General features: G+C 48.5%; 2 pseudogenes; both read left to right on the forward strand.

The window, feature by feature from the left end:
• Positions 1-8,873: 8,873 nt before the first annotated feature.
• The window catches only part of LOC138295264 (zinc finger protein 850-like), an 83,411-nt pseudogene continuing 71,313 nt past the window's right edge, over positions 8,874-20,971 (forward strand).
• LOC138295263 (zinc finger protein 850-like) overlaps positions 9,014-20,971 on the forward strand; it is a 37,576-nt pseudogene continuing 25,618 nt past the window's right edge.

The following is a 20,971-nucleotide window of genomic DNA, read 5'->3' on the forward strand; positions in this document are numbered from 1 at the left end:
CCTTTCTCCCTTCTCCTTTCCCTGGGCAGAGGTGTCCATGTTGGTTCTGCTTCTGCTTTCTTCAGAGACTTGCTCAGTGTGGCTGGGCTGACTCTCTCTGAGTGCTAGTTTGGGTGTGGCACCTGCAAACTGCCTGGGATGACTCACTTCCTGCTTGTGATGTCATCAGGCTATTCCAGGTGCACATTCGCAAATCAGAAATAGCAATTTTTAAGAAATCGCTATTTCTGAATCGCATTCTTGATACATTCCATATTGCGACTCAGAAATAGCGATTTCTTAAAATTAGCTATTTCCGATTCGCTAACGCATTTCTTGATAAATCTGGCCCATAGTGCTATATGATATAAGTTGTATAGTAGGAGCTTTGCATGTCTCCTAGTTCAGCCTAAGCTTCTTTGCTATAGCTACCTCTATCAGCCTAAGCCACTAGAAACACCTCTATTCTACTAATAAGGGATAACTGGACCTGGCACAAGGTGTAAGTACCACAAGGTACCCACTATAAACCAGGCCAGCCTCCTACAGACCCGACCTGTTGATAGGAGGAGGGGGAATCAAAGGGGACAGAAAGGGGGATGTATGGAGATGAAATGATGCTCCGTTAGAAGCAACTCGGATAAGGAGACTAGGTGTCGCTGGGCATCAATATGTATGGGCATGGGCGGGATTATAATAACAGAGGGAAAATCTGAGGAATATGGTGTAGACAAAGCTGGGAATACAAATAAAGAGGAGCCCAGCTAGGAACAAACAATAAAAGAGGAAGCAGAAAAGGAGGGAGGAGGAGAGGATATCAGTGAGAGGTAAGAGGATGTGGGGGACAAGAAAGAGAGTGAGGGTAATAGTAGGAGGGAAGGGAACTAAGACGTAAATGAGGATAAGCATGAAGTTAAAAAATAATACTGATGGTGGTGGTAGTGACCGAGGGTGGGAAGGTAATACACACATGGGAAGAGGGAGGGAGAGGGGGGTAAGAGACGCCTTGAAAGGGGGTTGATGGGAAAAAGACCGTGGGGGAAGAGGAGGGGATGGCAGGAAGAGGAAGAAAAAAAAAAAGGGGTGGGGAAGATGGGGAAGAGCAGTCGGCGAAGTCTCGATAGGTTCAAATAGAGGGGAGGTGAGGCTAGGTGCTTACACTGAGCTGAGGTCGACAGCGGACAGAGCGAGGCAATAGGAAATAATGCACTGATATTTAATAGTAGACACACTGGATAGAAGTAGTACCACTCGGTCGAGTATATTGCAATCCCTGCACTGGACATTCAGTTCATCGGTCCCGAGAGAAAGGGTGACAACGTTTGGAGAAATACGTCCACTGTATCCTGCAAGTCATATATGAGTCGCTCGTGGGAAGCAGCCTCAAACTCCCCTTTTTGTACATATAAGTCACCCCTAAGGTAGTCCCTAGGTAACCCATAGGGCAGGGTGCTATGTAGGTAAAAGAAAGGACACATACCTGTGTAGTTTATATGTCCTGGTAGTGTAGAACTCCTAAAATTCGTTTTACACTGCGGTGAAGCCTGCTCCTTTCATAGGCTAACATTAGGGCTACCCTAATATACCATTTGAGTGGTAGATTCTGATCTGAAAGGAGTAACAAGGTCATATTTAGTATGGCCAGAATGGTAATACAAAATCCTGCTGACTGGTGAAGTTGGATTTAATATTACTATTTTAGAAATGCCACTTTTAGAAAGTGAGCATTTCTCTGCACTTAAATCCTTCTGTGCCTTACAATCCACGTCTGGCAAGGTTACTTGACAGCTGCCTTGTTCATTTTACTCAGACAACCCCAAACACAAGATGCTCAGTCACACCTGCACACATCTGCATACTGAATGGGTCTTCCTGGGCTGGGAGGGTGGAGGGCCTGACACATTTGAAAGGACAGCGGCCTGCCCTCACACATTGGACTGCCAAACCCCCTACTGGGACTCTGGCAGACAGGATGGAACTGAGAGGGGTTCTGGTGCACTTCTAAGCCACTCTTTGAGGTCTCCCCCACTTTAAAAGCGCATTTGGGTATTTAAACAGGGCCTCTGACCCTACCAACTCAGACACTTCTGGACAAGATACCACTAGTAAAGAAACTCTGAACCAGACCCTGCAACCTGGCAAGAGGAACTTCCTGGCTGCCCAAATGACTCACCTGACTGCTTTTCTGCAAAGGACTGCTGCCCTGATGTTGCCCTGCTGCCTTGCTACCCTCTGGCTCTGCTGAGAAGTGCTCTCCAAGGGCTTGGATAGAGGTTGCCTCCTGTTCCTTGAAGTCTCAGGACCAAAAAGACTACCTCCTGCAAAGAACTCCTTGTGTTGCGAAAATTTGACACCCAGCCTGCCAGAAACGACGCACAGTCGGCATCGCGGTGAGAAAATCACCACATGCTGAAACGGAACAACACGACCCAGCTTCCTGAGAGGAGATGGACGCAACTCCAGCGTTGCGACCAGAACTTCGAAGCACGGCCCACTGGATTGAGGCATAGCTGAGCTGGAACGAGGCAGCCCGACTTCCTGCGAGAAGAATTGACGCAGCTCCTGCTGTGCAACAGAAATTTCCCCTCATCGCCCACTGGATTGACGCAGCTCCTGTGACTTCGTTCTGCACCGCCCAGGATTTCTCCGCATCGTCCCTGGGGCATCCGAAAACCCCGCAACCCAAAGAGGATCCAAATCAGTGCGCCGGAGAAACCAATGCACACCTCCCTATTTTTTACGCATCTCCTCCTCTGCGGTCCCTCAAGGAGAATTTGAACGCAAACCAGGTACTTTGTGCATGCAAGAGACACTTGTTGCTTTTTAAAGACTAAAGACTCTTTTTATCATTTTCTAAAGTGATATTTCAACGTTTAATTATCAAATCTTGATCGCTTTGACCTGCATTTATCCAAATAAATTTCTAGATTTTTCTAAACACTGTGTGGTGTATTTTTGTGGTGTTATACTGTGTTATTGCATGATTTATTGCAGAAATACTTTACACATTGCCTTCAAAGTTAAGCCTGACTGCTCAGCGCCAAGCTAACAGAGGGTGGGAACAGGAAAATGTGGATTGTGTGTGACTTACCCTGACTAGAGTGAGGGTCCTTGCTTGGACAGGGGGTAACCTGACTGCCAACCAAAGACCCCATTTCTAACACCATGTATGACCTTGTTAATCGTGCCAGCTGTCACACAGGCCAGCATCACCCAGGGCCTGTACCCTGTGGTGTGCCCATGTATGACCTTGTTAACTGTGCCAGCTGTCACAGAGGCCAGCATCACCCGAGGCCCGCTATCCGGTGCTGTGCCCATGTATGATCTTGTTCACCTCACCAGCTGTCACACAGCCAGCATCACCCAGGGTCTGTTACATTGTGCTGTGCCCAGGTATGATCTTGTTAACCAGGCCAGCTGTCACACAGGCCAGCATCACCCAGGACATGTACCAGGTGCTGGGCCCATGTATGATCTTATTAACCTCGCCAGCTGTCACACAGACCAGCATCACCCAGGGCCTGTACACTGTGCTGTGCCCATGTATGACCTTGTTAACCGTGCCAGCAGACACACAGGCCAGCATCACCCAGGGCCCGCCAGCCGGTGCTGTGCCCATGTATGATCTTGTTCACCTCGTCAGCTATCACACAGGCCAGCATCACTCAGGGCCTGTTTCCCAGTGCTGTGCCCATGTATGATCTTGTTAACAGTGCCAGCTGTCACACAGATCAGCATCACCTAGGGCCTGCTACCCAGTGCTGTGCCCATGTAAGATCTTGTTAACCTCGTCAGCTGTCACACAGACCATCATCACCCAGGGCCTCTGTTGAAATTGGCCCTTTTTGCAGGGTCATCCCCAACCGTTTTGCCTCCTTCCTCCTATTTCTTCTGACCTGTTTTTGTTGGCTTTAGGACTCTGGGCACTTACCACTGCTAACCAGTGCTAAAGGGCATACACTCTCTGTGTAAATTGTACTGTTGATTGGTTTATCCATGATTGGCATATTTGATTTACTAGTAAGTCCCTAGTAAAGTGCACTAGAGGTGCCCAGGGCCTGTAAATCAAATGCTACTAGTGGGCCTGCAGCTCTGGTTGTGCCACCCACATTAGTAGCCCTGTAAACATGGCTCAGACCTGCCACTGCAGTGTGTGTGCAGTTTTAAACTGTAAATTTGACTTGGCAAGTGTACTCACTTGCCAGGCCTAAACCTTCCCTTCACTTACATATGACACCCCTAAGGTAGGCCCTAGATAGCTCCAATGGCAGGGTGCAGTGTATGGTTAAGGTAGGACATACAGGTGGTCATTCTGACCGCGGCGGGCGGCGGTCGCTACCCGCCATGCGGTTACCGCCAAATGACCGCTCCGCAGTCAAAAGACCGCGCCGGTCATTCTGGCTTTCCTGCTGGGCCGGCGGGCGACCGCAAAAAGCCCGCCCGCCGGCCCAGCGGGAAAACCCCCTCAACAATGAAGCCGGCTTCTAATGGAGCCGGCGGAGTTGAGATGGTGCGACGGGTGCAGTGGCACCCGTCGCGATTTTCAGTGTCTGCCAAGCAGACACTGAAAATCTTTATGGGGCCCTGTTAGGGGGCCCCACGACACCCGTTCTCGCCATCCTGTTCCTGGCAGTAAAAACCGCCAGGAACAGGGTGGCGGGAAGGGGGTCGGAATCCCCATGGCGGCGCTGCTTGCAGCGCCGCCGCAGAGGATTCCCTGGGGCAGGGGGAAACCGGCGGGAAACCGCTGGTTTCCCTTTTCTGACCGCGGCTTTACCGCCGCGGTCAGAATATCCCCAGAAGCACCGCCAGCCTGTTGGCGGTGCTTCCGCGGTCGTTGGCCCTGGCGGTCCATGACCGCCAGGGTCAGAATGACCCCCATAGTACTGTGTTTTATATGTCCTGATAGTGACATACTGCTAAATTCGTTTTTCACTGTTGCAAGGCCTGTCCCTCTTATAGGTTAACATGGGGGCCACCTTTAAATATGATTAAAGTGTAGATTCCTTTCGGTAGCAGATCGACATGTGGAGTTTGGGGTCTCTGAACTCACAATTTAAAAATACATCTTTTAGTAAAGTTGGTTTTAAGATTGTGTGTTTGAAAATGCCTCTTTTAGAAAGTGGGCATTTTCTTGCTTAAACCATTCTGTAACTCTGCCCTGTTTGTGGATTCCCTGTCTGGGTCAGTTTGACAGCTGGGCTGTTTGCACCTCTCTAGACAGTGACACAAAGGGAGCTGGGTGTAGCCTTCATTTCCTGATGAGCCATCTCTGTTAGGAGGGAGGGAAGGAGTGATCACTCACACCTGAAAGGACTGTGCCTGCCCTCAAACAATGCAGACTCCAGCCCCCTGGCGTGTGTCTGAGGCCTTGCCTGGGCAAGGCAGGTTTTCACAAGCAAGTGAGAATCTCCTTTGAAGTAAGCCTACTTCAAAGGCCAAAATGGGTATAAGAAAAGCACCCAAAACCCCAGACTTTAGAACACTTCTGGAAATCAAGAGGAACCTCTGCCTGGAGAAGAGCTGAAGAGCTGAGGAGAAGTGCTGCCCTGCATGTGACTGTGCTTTGAGGAGCTATCCTGCAGTTGCTGCTTCTGCCTGTGCTAGGGGACAAAGACTGGACTTTGTGGTATATTCCTGCTTGAGAAGAAATCTCCAAGGGCTTGAAACTGAGATTGCCTCCTGTTGTTGAAGTCTCAGGGACAGCAAAGACTTCTCTCTGCCAGCACCTGGAGCCTCTGCTGAGACTCCTGCCCTGCCAAGTGGTGCCCATCCAGTTCCTGGGGCCCTGAAAGGAGAAGCTGGCAGAACAAGAGTGAGAAATCCACGCACAGACTGCCGTGCGGGGAAAAGATCGACGCAACTCCGAGATGCGGCTGAAAAATGGACACGCCGCCGGCTTCGCGGCTGAATTCGATGCTCGCCTGCAGCGCAGCTGGAAGATCGACACACGGCTGGAGAAACGATGCGCAGCATCGCTGACAGAGGCTGGTGAGATCGCAACCCGCGCTGCGTGGTTTTCGGATCATCGTGCGGCAGGTTTTCTGACACAAACATCATCTGGCGTGTAAAATCGATGCAAGGCCTGCCCGGACCCGAGAGTACTGTTCAGATAGACTCATTGTTCTTCTGCGGAGAGAAGAAATGACTCACGCCGACCCGACAGAAGGAGAAACAACGCACGGTCTCACTTGTGAGTGATATTGACACATTGCAGGCTTCTTTCGACGCACACTCGCCCGTGCAGGGTTACTTTTGATACACCCAGGTACATTTCCACGCTAACAGTGTTAGCGTTGTGTTTAAAATCACATGAAGACTCTTTTTACATTTTAATTGATAACTTGAATTGTGTATGGTGGATTTTATTAGTTTTGGTCTTGTTTTAGCTAGATAAATATTTCCTATTTTTTCTAAACCTGTGTTATGTCATTTTGTAGTGTTTTCATTGAGTTACTGTGTGTGTTGTTACAAATACTTTACACCTAGCACTCTGGAGTTAAGCCTGCTTGCTTGTGCCAAGCTACCTAGGGGGTGAGCGGGGTTTAGCTGAGGGTGGTTCTCCTTTACCCTGACAAGAGAGAGGGTCCTTGCTTGGACGGGGGTAACCTGACTGCCAACCAAAGACCCCAATTCTAACAGCCTCCTACCCTATGCTGTACCCATGTATGACCATGTTAACCGTGCCAGCTGTCACACAGGCCAGCATCACCCAGGGCCCGCTACCCGGTGCTGTGCCCATGTATTATCTCTTTAACCTTGCCAGCTGTCACACATACCAGCATCACCCAGCGCCTGCTACCCTGTGCTGTGCCCATGTATGACCTTGTTAACCTCGCCAGCTGTCACACAGACCAGTATCACCAACGGCCTGCTACCCTGTGCTGTGCCCATGTATGATCTTATTAACTTTGTAAGCGGTCACTCAGACCAGCATCACCCAGGGCTTGTACCCTGTGCTGTGCCCATGTATGATCTTGTTAACCTCGCCAGCTATCAAACATACCAGCATCACCCTGCACCTGCTACGCTGTGCTGTGGCCATGTATGATCTTGTTAACCTCGCCATCTGTCACACATACCAGCATCACCCAGGGCCCTCTACCCGGTGCTGTGCCCATGTATGATCTTGTTAACCTCCCCAGCTGTCACAAAGACCAGCATTGCCCAGGACTTGTACCCTGTGCTGTGCCCATGTAGGATCTTGTTAACCGTGCAAGCTTTCACACAGACTAGCATCACCCAGGAGCCACTACACAATGGTGTGCCCATGTATGATCTTGATAACCTCGCCAGCTGTCACACAGACTAGCATCACCCAGGGCCCGCTACCCTACCCTGTGCCCATGTGTGATCTTGTTAACCTCGCCAGCTGTCACACATACCAGCATCACCCACGGCCTGCTACCCTGTGCTGTGCCCATGTAGGATCTTGTTAACCTCGCCAGCTGTCACACAGGCCAGCATCACCCAGTGCCTGCTACCCTGTGCTGTGCCCATGTATGATCTTGTTGACCTCGCCAGCTGTCACCACACAGACCAGCATCACCCAGGGCCTCCTACCCGGCGCTGTGCCCATGTATCATCTTATTAACCTCGCCAGCTGTCACACAGACTGTAGGAGGCTGGCCTGGCCTATAGTGGGTACCTGATGGTACTTACACCTTGTGCCATGTCTAGTTATCCCTTATTAGTAGATTAGTAGTGTTCTAGCAGCTTAGGCTGATAGAGGTAGCTATAGCAGAGCAGCTTAGGCTGAACTAGGAGACATGCAAAGCTCCTACTATACCACTTATATCATATAGCACTATACCATAAGAAACACAATACTCAGAGTTACTAAAAATAAAGTTACTTTATTTTAGTGACAATATGCCAATACTATCTCAGAGGATATACTCCTTTAGGAGGTAAGTAAAATACACAAAATACAATCGGGAAGACTTGAAGTTCCGGTTCCATGGCGGCGTTCATCTTCTGTGTCTCTGTTGGTGAGTCTTTGGCCCTCTGTGTTGTGTTTCCACCAAGCTTTTGATGGTGGTGGTACCGCCCCAGAAATCCTGGTGGTTGCTGTGTCATAATATGGTGGGCAGTAGCTTGTCTTCCGCCTGGCTGTTGTTGGCTACCGCCGTAGTGAGTGATGTTAACGCCCTGGCGGATGGTGTGGTACATTGGCTGTCTATGGGAGTTATCACCGCCATGTTAATTCAGCGGTAATTACCGCCAGCCTGTTGGCAGTATTACCGCCACTTTAACAGTCACCGCCAGTGTCATAATGACCACCTAAGTGTTGTGCATTACGCAGTGTGATCTGGGTTTGGAGGTCACATACTCCCCTCTGTACCTCAGTCTCGGACGTCCAAGGGAGCCCGCAGACCTCCCAACCCTCCCCCCAATCTTGAGTCAGCCTTACGCTGCCGTCTGTCTTAAAAATACTCGCACAACACTGTATGATTTGTAATGCACCCTTTATATGGAATGTTGCATTCTGGGACTTGTAGTTTCATTGGCCATTCGTCTATGTGCTTACAAATGGAAACAACAGAGCCGGGGGTGGGTCTAAGAGACCCCCACGCAGACACAGGTAGTCAGGCCTCATTGGGGGCTCCTACCCCTTCCCCCTCCCTCTAGATGGCCCCTCCCACAGCAGAGCGCTGGGAAGCACTACTTATGAAGCGAGGAGCCCCTGAAAGGTATAACAGACCCTCCCTCGGAAATGTATGGGAAGAGGAAGACTGCCGTGGGAGGGGGCGGGAAAGAGGCGTGAGGAGAAGGGCCCGACTCCAGGACAGGGGTGCAAGCACCAGGGGTGGGGGTGCAACCAGGAGAGGGGGCTTGGGGGTGTAAGGATCGGAGAAATGAAGCGGAGTTGAGTAAGAGGAAGTATTGGGGGGTGCTCAGGGCAGGAAAGGAAGTTACTTAAGACATTTCTACAGGATGCTGCTAACGCCTTCCTGTCGTGTGAGCAGCTGCACCACAGATCACGAGGGGTGGGGGCCGCACACAAGCCCTGGATGGACACAGACCGTGGATTATCAACCAGAAGTGATGTGTGAAGGGAGTGCGCCGTGTGATCTGCTGCAGATGAGTTCTGGCCGTGTGATCTGCTGCAGGTGAGATGTCGCCGTGTGATCTGCTGCAAGTGAGTGGTCGCCGTGTGATCTGCTGCATGTGTATTCTGCTGTGTAAACTGTGAGTTGTCGCTGTGTGATCTGCTGTGTGATCTGCTGCGGGTGAGTTGTCACTGTGTGATCTGCTGCAGGTGAGTGATTTGTCGCCGTGTGCTCTGCTGCAGCTGGTGTGTTGTCGCCGTGTGATCTGCTGTTGGTGTGTTGTCGCCGTGTGATCTGCTGCAGGTGTGTTGTCGCCGTGTGATCTGCTGCAGGTGTGTTGTCGCCGTGTGATCTGTGCGTTGTCGCCGTGTGATCTGCTGCAGGCGAGTTTCTGGGTGGCAGGGTTATTGATTGAGGGGTTTTCTTTCCTCCTCCTGTTTGGATGTAATTGTGGTTTAAGGGCCTGAGCTGCCGACCTTGGAGCGGGGGAGCCAGGCTCGAGTCTCGGCGTCTGTTCCACACCCTGTGATTCTGGGCAAATCACGTACTCGCCCAGTCCCTGCCACAAAACGTGAAGTATCCCTGTGTGATGTAACTGGTGATCATGTGCTCTATACTTCGTGCTAGAGAAACCTGCACAACAATAATAAAAAACGTTGAATTTTATCTTTCTCCTTGACCCTTCCCCGCGCCACGGGCGGTCAGAATAGGTGAAGAGCTACAGGGATGTTTTATTTATTTATACAGTTATGCACAATCATATAGCGCTGACATTACCCTAGGGTGCTGAAGCGCTTTACAAGAGGAATATTTAATCATCAGGGGAGGGTTTTCACGTCTGTCGGAAGAGGCTGTGTCAGATTTGGAGGTGCCGAGGTCCGGATTCTGGGGAAGGGCTCCAGGTATTGGGGGGCGGGGGAGGGGGGGGGGTAGAGTGGGGAGAGTTGTACTGGAGTCCGAGTGGTTCAGCCAGAACTGGGGTGGAAGCACCCGGTGTTTCCGGGGGGCGGGTGGGGGGGTGCAGCCAGGACAGGGGTGCAAGCAGCACGTATGGTGGTGCAGCCAGGACAGGGGTGCAAGCAGCATGTGTGGTCGAGGGGTGCAGCCAGGACAGGGGTGCAAGCAGCATGTGTGGGGGGAGGGTTCAGGCAGGACAGGGGGGCAAGCACCAGCTGTGAGGGGGTGCAGCCAGGACAGGGGTGCAAGCAGCATGTGTGGGGGGAGGGTTCAGCCAGGACAGGGGTACAAGCACCAGTTGTGGGGATGCAGTCAGGACAGGGGCGCAAGCACCAGGTGTGGGGGTGCAGGTAGGACAGGGGTGCAAGCACCAGGTGTGGGGATGCAGTCAGGACAGGGGTGCAAGCACCAGGTGTGGGGGGTACTTCACTCATCTCTACAGGAGGCTGAACCACAGATCTCATGGGGGTAGAGGGGGCGGGGAACATTTATTGTGTGAGGAGAGAGATAGAGCATAGCGCCCCCTATCCCTCCCTCCTGCATCCTTTCACCATCCCTGGGGTGGGGGTGATTGGGGGGTGCAGACCACCCCCACTGGATGAGGCCCTTCCGCGGTCCCTGCTAATGGCAGCGGTGGGGGCGACCACACAAGCCCTGGATGGACACAGACAGCGAATTATTATCACCCAGAAGTGCTGTGTGAAGGGAGAGCGCCGTGTGATCTGCTGTGAGTGAGTTGTCCCCGTGTGATCTGCTGCAGGTGAGTTGTGGCCGTGTGATCTGCTGCAGGTGAGTTGTCACCGGGTGATCTGCAACAGGTGACTTGTCGCCGTGTGATCTGCTGCAGGTGAGTTGTGGCCGTGTGATCTGCTGTAGGTGAGTTGTCGCCGTGTGATCTGTTGCAGGTGTGTGAGTTGTGGCCGTGTGATCTGCTGCACGCGAGTTGTGGCCGTGTGATCTGCTACAGGTGAGTGAGTTGTCGCCGTGTGATGTGCTGCGGGTGAGTTGTCCCCGTGTGATCTGCTGCTGGTGAGTTGTGGCCGTGTGATCTGTTGCAGGTGAGTGAGTTGTCGCCGTGTGATCTGTTGCAGGTGAGTGAGTTGTCGCCGTGTGATCTGCTGCAGGTGAGTTGTGGCTGTGTAATCTGCTGCGGGTGAGTGAGTTGTCGCCGTGTGCACCTCTGCAGATGAGGTCTTGCCGTGTGATCCGCTGCAGGTGAGTTGTGGCCGTGTGATCTGCTGCAGGTGAGTGAGTTGTCCCGTGTGATCTGTGGCAGGTGAGTGAGTTGTGGCCGTGTCATCTGCTGCAGGTGAGTGAGTTGTGGCCGTGTGATCTGCTGAAGGTGAGCAGTTGCCGTGTGATCTGCTGCAGGTAAGTGAGTTGTGGTCGTGTGATCTGCTGCAGGTGAGTGAGTTGTGGCCGTGTGATCTGCTGCAGGTGACCTAGTTGTCACTGTGTGATCTGCTGCGGGTGAGCTGTAGCTGTGTGATGTGCTGCAGGTGAGTGAGTTGTCGCTGTGTGATCTGCTGCGGGTGAGTGCGTTGTGGGCGTGTGATCTGCTGCAGGTGAGTGAGTTGTCGCTGTGTGATCTGCTGCAGGTGAGTGAGTTGTCACCGTGTGATCTGCTGCAGGTGAGTTGTGGCCGTGTGATCTGCTGCAGGTGAGTGAGTTGTCGCCGTGTGAAGTGCTGCAGGTGAGTAAGTTGTCGCCCTGTGATCTGCTGTGGGTGAGTTGTTGCCGTGTGATCTGCTGCAGGTGAGTGAGTTGTGGGCGTGTGATCTGCTGTAGGTGAGTTGTGGCCGTGTGATCTGCTGCAGGTGAGTGAGGTGTGGCCGTGTGATCTGCTGTAGGTGAGTGAGTTGTCGCCGTGTGAAGTGCTGCAGGTGAGTGAGTTGTGGCTGTGTGATCTGTTGCAGGTGAGTTGTCGCCGTGTGATCTGCTGCAGGTGAGTGAGTTGTCACCGTGTGATCTGCTGCAGGTGAGTGAGTTGTGGCCGTGTGATCTGCTGCAGGTGAGTGAGTTGTCGCCGTGTGAAGTGCTGCAGGTGAGTGAGTTGTCGCCGTGTGATCTGCTGCAGGTGAGTGAGTTGTCGCCGTGTGATCTGCTGCAGGTGAGTTATCGGGGTGGGAGGGTTGGAGCCGGGAAGTCACTGAGTGAGGGGCTTTGCTCCCTCCTCCTGTTTACAGTGTAATTAGTGGAATAAAAACGGTGAATGGTTTCCTTCTCCCCGACCCCTCCCGCTCCCGGGGGTCTCAGGCCTGTGACCCCTGACACTGGTCTATATTGGTATAAAAGTGACCTCTGTCCTGGGAAGGGGCCAGGTTGGTCCGGGTCACGCACAGTTGGGCCACATTTTTCCCGGTGTTGTGGATTGGTAAATATTGGACTGTTTTATAAATGACTTTCTGCTACTTTTAGCATATTGGGCTGGAATTTAGAAATGTGTGTGGGTTACAGGATCAGTCTTTTGTGGGTTGTACCCCTGAGCTCGGAGCCCCTGCAAGGTGAGAAGTGAAGAAACTTTAGAAGTGCAGCCGAGTCACCTGCATTTCAGCAGCCCCCCCCCGCACCCCCCCCACACATCTGCACTTCCAGAAGCTTCCCTGAAGAATGGGAGTTTCACAACATAAACCTTTATTATACAGCGCGGCAGATAGCGCCTCGACGCCATTTAAATCCACTTTGTGGGCGCAGGACCCTGTGATTTGCCAGCATGAAAGCCCTGCTTGTTTAATCTACAGTTTGTTGGACAGTTTCCAGGGGGGAGGAAGGTAACCGAGTCCATGGAAAGAAATCTCAGCTCCTCACATTAACAATCTCCTTTGACAACTTTGCTTAAAATTCGCAAAAGCTGCTGACTTAGAACTGGGGAGTCAGGATCCAGTCTCGGCGCTGGCTCAGCATCCTGTGATCCTGTACTCATCCCTACTCCCTGTATTCCAGCCCTGTCCTTGCCTGTTCCAGCCAGAGCCTGCTCTCAGTTTTCCAGTCCTGTCTCTGTTTGTTCCAGCCAGAAGTTTGCACCCAGTTTTCAAGTCCTAGTCCAGCCTTTACTTCAGCCTGAGCCTGTTCCCAAAACTTGCCTCTGCCTCTTAGCTTGTTCCCTTCTGTTTCCGTTTCTTCTTGGTTATTTGTGTCTGGTAAATGTTCTATCAGTCTTCACCAGTGTATACGTGTCCTCCTTTGTACTGGGGTTGGCTCCTGGTTTCCAAGAGGCAATTCCAACCCCCATACTTGTCTAGTGTTATACATTGTCTTTCGCGCCTCACAGTGACAGTGTGCTATTGCTGTTTTCTCAGGAATCGCCACTGTGTTTCCAGCTGGACCCACAAGAGCGTGTCCTGTGTATGTAAATACTATCCTTGTTTGTGCTCTAGGGTCCAGAGACAGAATCACTTCTCCTGCCTCCTTTCTATGGGGCTGGCAGGGTGACTATCTGTAAGCACAAACTGCACAGAGGCATTGAGATTCCCTGTCACTGTGGGAGGTTCTGCGCCTTACTCTGTGTACAACCCCAGCGTGTTTGTCCACTAGTAATCTGTTTCCTATTTGTTCACACAAGGGTTGCTCTGCTTTTACTTTCCTGTGCCTGTCCATAGCTGTCCTTTCCGTGTATGCCTTTAGCTGCTCTTCTGCCCCAGTACACGACCTCTTTAGGATATTCAGTGACCTCAAGGGGTGTCCCAATCAGAGTCCTGATCAGACCAGCCCGAAACCGTGACAGAATGCACTAACCAAAAATGTCAGGCTCCCCAGGCAGCAAAGGCACACACAGACCTAACAAGCTTTCCTATCATGTTAAGACACCCCTTTCTAAACCTAAACATTCTCTGAAGACCTCTAAAAAAGGCCTTCGTTTAAAGGATAGACTTGTTAAAGAAAATCAAAGATTGCGAATTCAGTACTACATTGCGTGGCTTGCTGATCCATCAATGGTCGACTATTATGATATCTGTGATTATGACCCCCAATCCTTGTCTGTAGAAGAATTACAAAGCAATAATGAGTTTTTGGAGGTTCTATTACCTCAGACAGGGGAGAATGTTCCTAACAGTGAAAGTGCTTTTGCTACTTCTGCACAAGACATTTACTCTCAAGAAAACCTGGTTAATTCCTTGCCTCGCTCTAGTGCATCCCAAATTCACTTCCAGGACTCTGTCAAAACAAAGAACCCTGACTCTGTTCAAGAAGCAAAACATTTTTGCCCATAACTCAGCCGGTGGTGGTCCTAGGACAATGGGACCACTCCCAAACCATTCATCACGACCTGGTCTTTCTGTCTCGGTCATCTCTGGGCCTCCACACTAAGTTAGTGGGGACCCAAAATAACCCCTCCCACCATTCTGTGTCTTTTTAAGCTCTCTCATGGCTGGAAGTTTTGTCTTGCAGCTGAAAGTAGATTCTGTATTAAGGGTCTTATTCGTAGTATCCTTGCAGTAGGCCTGCTAGCCCTGAAAATGTGTAATGCTCTACGCTCTCTAGGGCTAAATATGTGGCTGCTCTGCATTATTTTCTGCCATTCTGTTTCCATGTGGTAATGTCCTCTAGAGACTAAATATATGGTTACATGAGCATGTTTCTTATACCTGCTATTTTTATTATGGTGTTCTTTAGGGGCTGTTCTGAGCATTACAGTCAACGTAACTCGCCCCATAATCCTTTGAGGGGGATTCTTTCTTTTTTCAAACCATTTTTCATCATATCTCAGCCTGTGGTGGGTCTGGGATAATGGGACCACCACCAAAACATTCAGCACAACACACTCTTTCTGTCTAGGTCAACTGTGAGTCCCCACACCAGGTTAGTGGGGACCTCCAAAATAACCCCTCCCACATTCAGTGTTTATTTAAGCTCTCTCATGGCTGGAACTTTTGTTTTACAGCTGAGACTCGTTTCTGTTTTAAGAGTCTTGTTTGTAATATCCATTTACCATTTACCATTTATTTATTTAATTGTTATTAGCCTATCAGGCCTTAACAATAATCACACAATAGATATCAATCCCTCGAACTCAATAAAAATCACATTAAAATAAAAACATCTCAATAAAAGGAACTATGCTTGAATTTTTGATTTAACATGTGCCAAAATGTATCCAATTTACCATGCATTATCGTAAAACCTGATTTGACCATAATTTACATAAAAACTTAACTTATTCTAGAAAAACATTATGAATCTAATATTTAAAATGTCTTATTATGGGACGAGTCATTTGGGGCCTTGCATTGCCTTCCAGCCATTTAATAAAAGACCGAGGCCTAACCCAGTTTACATTACCCTGCACCGATTTCCCAAGCTAAATAGGTACGGGATAACATAGGCTATTGTGCCTGTGCCAACTGTAGGTGCATTGATAGACGTAATTTCCATGCTTCCAAGATATAAGTTGAGACCTTTGTCACAATGTATTTCTCATCTGAACGCATACATAGCGCTTCCGCCTCCTTGCACTTCCTAACTCCGAAAGTTCTGAAAAGTGGACAAAGGTACAATTTACGGAGTCTGAGCGTAAAGTGACATAGTAAAAGGAAATGGGAAAGTGTTTCCGGACCACCATGAAGACATGGACAACATTCTAAACTACCCGGAGGAGCGGATTGCCATCTGTTGACCACCGCTGTCACTGGTAGTGTGCCCATACGGAATTTAAAGTAGAGAGCCCTTTTTTCCTCCGGATAAATACTGTCTATGAATATTGCTGGATTAAGCTCTTGGTTAAACAAAATATACCGCTTGAATAAAGGGCTAAATGACTTGCACATAATCTCTGTCTTTCGCTCCCAATATGCCTTTTTTATGACAGCAAGACTAGGCCTTCTGATTTTTTCAGGATGGAGCCAAAAGTCATCCTGGCCGATAGCAGCCAGGATAGTTGAAATATGTTTGAACCAGGGCAGTTTCCGATGGTTTTGCAGCTTCATGATATCCTTAAGTACGTCTCTGAATGGTTTGAGAGCCTCTTTTGTCCCAATACGGATCCAGTATCTTACTGGAGCCAGAGCGATGTAGTCCTCAACCTTTCTCATCTGTAGATCAATTCTTATTGCGTTCATTGGTGTAGCATTACCTAGACAAAGTAATTGGCGTAAAAATTTATTCTCGGTTACTTGTATTGATGGAATCTTTCTGAATCCCCAGATCTCTGCGCTGTAAAGTGCTGCGGCTCTTGCTTTTGTTTTGTATGCAAGCAGCGCGGAGCTCACGGAGTGATTGCCTGTAGCCTTTGCAAATCTGAGTACTGCTCCGGCTTGTTGGGCCAAGGAAATTCTGCTTTTGTAGATTTGTGGTTTCCATGTCTGTTTTTCATCTAATCTGCAGCCCAGGTAATCATAGGAGGCCACTCGGGCCAAAGGCTTATTATTTACCCTAAAAGTCGATTGCAACGTCTGTTTTTGGTTGAGAATCATAAACTTTGTTTTCCCCTCATTGATTACCATGCTCCTTGAGGTACAGAAAGATTCGAAGCCCCTAAGTAGACCATGCATTGCTATCTCTGTTCTTGCCAGTAATACGGCGTCATCAGCAAAGAGCAAGATAGGTATACTTTCATTGGCTAGTTTTGGCACGTCCAGATTTAATTCCTTCAAAACTTGACTTACTTTATTTATATAACAATTGAATAAGGTTGGGGCCAAAACGCAGCCTTGTTTTACACCTCGCTCAATTGGAATTTTGGCCGTATAATCATTTCTCGTAGAATATCTGACCCTGGCAGTGTTTCCTGTATGCAATAGAATTAGCAGCCTTAAGATTTTTCCCTGTATGCCCATGTCCGACAATAGCTGCCATAATGTTTGGCGATTTACGCTGTCGAAGGCTGTTTGGAGATCCACAAAGACCAGGTATAATGGACTGTTTTTAAGGGTGGCGTATTTAGCACAGATCATGTTTAGCTTAAAAAGTTGGTCTGTTGTACTTTGGCCTCTCCTAAAACCAGCTTGGTGTGTTGATATTAAATCTCCGTCCTCTAGCCATTGGTCTAGACGCGACTGAATCAATTTGGCAAAAATCTTTCCAACACTATCAAGCAGTGAGATAGGTCTATAATTGCTCACCATGTCCCGAGGCCCTTTTTTGTGAATTGGAATGATTATTGATTCCTTCCAAGAAGGAGGGATTACCTCGTAATGCCAAACACTGTTGAATAGACGGGCTAGAGCAGGTAACCATAACGTTAGCTGGTTACGGTAAGCATCTGAAGGGATGCCATCTGGGCCTGCAGCCTTAAGCGGCTTTTGAAGGAGGATAACTTGTTTAATCTCTTTTTCACTGAATTCCGGTATTAACTTCATTGCACGTGGAATGACGTGGGCTACTTGCGTGGAATTTGTGCTGGAAAATTCGTTAGAGACTAGTACATTCTGGGTTCCGTTTACCGATCTAAAAAGACAATTTGAAGATGCTGCGTGGGTCTTTTGAAGAGGAAATACTTTGCTTGATCTTTGATTTCTGCCTCCCAGCCCTTGAGTGGGGATGTTTGAGTTAATGGTCATCCCTGGTTCTGTCTTGGCCACTTCCTGATACAAGGCAGTAAAGTGCTTTACCCAAAGTTGAGGGTTAATATTCAGTTCTAGGTTTTTCGGGGGGCCTTCGCATCCCCACCTGACTATCTCCCAAAACTTTTTGGAGTTCCCTGCCGTTATTGCTTGCAGTAAAGTTTTCCAAAGTTTATGTGGAAATATCTTCCTTTTGTATCTTAATAATTTTTTGTACTGTTGCCTACATCCATGAAAATGTTGCTCGTTGGAATCATTCAAGTGCCGGTTCTTCAGTGCTTGTGATAAGGTCTTTTTTAGCTTTAAACACTCTTCATCGAACCAGCCCTCCATCATTTTAGGATTGATTTGAGGATGCTTGATCTTTTCCTTTTTTGTTTGCAGTAGCAAATTATTAAAGTTATGCAGGAGGGGTATAGCGTCATTATCTGATGGGTTTAAGAACGTGCTAAGTGATGACAACCAGGTTTGGCTGGGAACACTCATATAAGGTTCATCCTCATTTGACCTTAATATGTTTTTCCTGTTTGGTCTCATAGTTATTGTTAGGCTATTTCCGTTGAATGGAGACTCCGCCTTCCCTGGGCTCGTGTCCGGATGGACTATCTCCATTAGCAGTGGGTCGTGATCACTCTCGATTCTGTCCCTTATTTCCATATCGATGACGTAATGCCAGGCTTCGATGTTTATTGCCATATAGTCAATTATGCTTTGCCTTTTTCCAGTTCGAAAGGTAGATTTAAAGGTTTTATCTGACTTTGTTCTCCCATTTAATGTGCGAAGTCCTCCTTCTATTAATGCTTCAAAGATTAATTCTCCTTTCTTGGAGTCATTACAACGTTGGATAAGAGGCGTTGGGATATTCCAAGCATAATCTTCCTCTGCTACTTGTTCGTCCCAGAGGATAGAATGAGGTTTAGTGTTGAAGTCACCACATATCAATAAAAAGGTTTTACAAGGTTGGAGAGAGCGATTGTTCATGTGACCTGGTACTGGGTTCCTCCGATCCATGGTTCTTTTGTTTAGGATATGTTCTTTAAGGAGCCGCACCCCTGGCGTAACTTGAGCCCGGCTGATAGGTGGGAAGTACACATTTACTATTTCAAGTGACCATTCCTCGTATTTGACTGCGAGCGTCTGGATTCCCTTGCTTTGTACGGTGTGAGTTACTACGGAGTTCCTCAGTAATGAAGTTCTAATCCAAATACTCAGACCTCCCGAGGGTCTTCCTTTTTTTTGCTTAATTGCAGGTGAGTGGAAGGTGGCGAACCCATCTAGGTCAATAGCATGTGTAGACCAAGTTTCTTGGAAGCAGCTGATGTCTTGTTTTTTAATAAATTCAACCCAGTCTTTATCTTCCATTTTGTTTTTTAAACCTGCTATGTTCCAGCTTAGAATTTTTAATATGGGACTGGTTTTATTTTTTATGTTCGAGTTATCCATTTTTTGCTACGAGCTTTTAAATGATTGCTCTTTGCAATTCTGTAACTGTGGGGGATTGCCCCTACTGTTTCTAGGGGAATTAGCTACCAGGCAGAACCTCATGTTACTCAAGTTTATTCGTTCAGGGAGTTGTTGTTTGGAGCTGATTGCTCCCTGAAGTATCGAGCCGAAATTGCCTTTTGCCTCTTGCCTACGCATCATGTTTCGGTCTGTAGCTTTTTCAGGAAGTATTGTTGGATATAGTTCTTTTTGCGGAGTAGCAATGGATATTCCCCAGGTCTTCATCGTGTTTGAACATTTTAAGATCTGTTCTGCTATCCAAGGTGAGGCCCAGACTGTTTCTGTTAATTCCCCGTTCTCTAATTCTTTTTTTGGTATGAATCTTACTGAAAGGAGATCTTTAGTTGTTACATTCTGTAAGGCTGGCAGGGAGTTAACAAGACATAAGATGTTAGACCTGTTCAGGATGTCGTGACTTCCTCTTGAGGAGTACTCAGGCATAAACAAGATCGTGGCTTCGGGGTTTTTAGTTGTTTCAGACCGGATCACAGTGTGCCCGCCACCTTCCTGCGACAGTCTACCTTGGAGTTGGGTGTTCTCATTTTGTCTGTCTTGAGTGGTAACTGCCCGACTAGTAGATATTCGATTTACCTGGCCTTTTTCCCTCCCCAGTTGCACTTCTTTGTTCCTTTGTTCTTCGTAGGGTTGCCTTTTTGGAGGCCAATTGTCCCTTTTTCCTTTGATTTCATTGGTTTCCAGGTCCAGTGCTGGGCGCGATGGTGCAGGCGAATCAGTGATCCACCCAGGCTGGTTGCTGAGATTATAATTTCCAGGGCTGCCCTGAGAACAATATTTTGCCTTTGTCCGGGGTGCGGGAACTGGGGCTGTTGTGTTGTCCACGCACATGGTTGTTCTTATACTTTGTCCGTTTCGTATATACTCTGGGGTCTCTGCCCTTCTATTTTCGCCTTTGCTATTATCTTGTTCTGCCCCCTCACTAATGGGGTTCGGAGGCTGCTGGTATTTTCCGTAGTGGTCTTCTACTATGTTTGAGTAGTGTACCTGAACTAAATGTTCAGTTTTTGTAGCTGGGAGGTGCTTATCGATACAAATGCTGGGTTTGGATGTTCCTGGGCTCCATTTGGGTTGTTCGTTGGCTGGAGGATCATTTACCTCGTTTATCCCATGATTTGTTCCAGGGTCTTTTCCGGACCACCTTTCTTTGTCTAAGTCATGCCCAGATGCTTGGTGTCCCCTGGGGCCAGTGGGTATGCGGTTTATATGGGAATGGTGAGTGCAACTTTTGTCGCACAATAATCCGGGATTTTTATTTATAAAGTTAAACACTTTATCGGTAGGTTTCTCAAAGCTCTCCGACTTAATGCTTTTATCTTTATACTGATGTTGGGCACTCTCATCACCTGTGTTTCTGATTTCTCCTATTAGGCCTATCTGTTGTAACATATTTAAGGCCTTTCCTGCTGGTGCTTTTTTTTTTCCTCTAGCTTTCTTCCATGTGTTTTTCCATCTGCCTGTTAGTTGAGGCCTTTTACCCGGTGGCCTTTTTTCTACTGTGTTTGGGACTTTGCTTCCAAATTCAGGACTTCCATTTGTTCTCTCCCTCTTAGGTGTCTGATTTTTTACATCTGGGTAGTTCTCTCGTCCTGGGCCGAAGTGACTTTCTATATTTTCTTTGTCTGCTGGCCCTTCAATTAAACTAGATTCTGTTTTTCCTAACTCGTGAATGCACCCCTGTGTGCTTTTAAGGTTATGTTTGCAGTCTTCGATTATGTCTTTGATTACTTTTGGGACTTCCAATAGTTTTTCCAGCAGTGGTCCACAAACTTGTCCATCCAACTTGTCCATTTTATCGGCCACTGCTTGGTGCAACAGGTTTTCCCTAATTACGCCCTCTACTAGGGCCATCCTGTAATCTATAGACTGTATTGAGGATGTAAGTTGTTTGGTCAGTTCAAGTTGATCATCAAATTTTTGAGACTGGGCCATGATCGTTGTTGCGATTGAGCCCAGTGTTGCACA

Source organism: Pleurodeles waltl, chromosome 5 (assembly GCF_031143425.1).
Source record: "Pleurodeles waltl isolate 20211129_DDA chromosome 5, aPleWal1.hap1.20221129, whole genome shotgun sequence".
Classification (NCBI taxonomy): Eukaryota; Metazoa; Chordata; class Amphibia; order Caudata; family Salamandridae; genus Pleurodeles; species Pleurodeles waltl.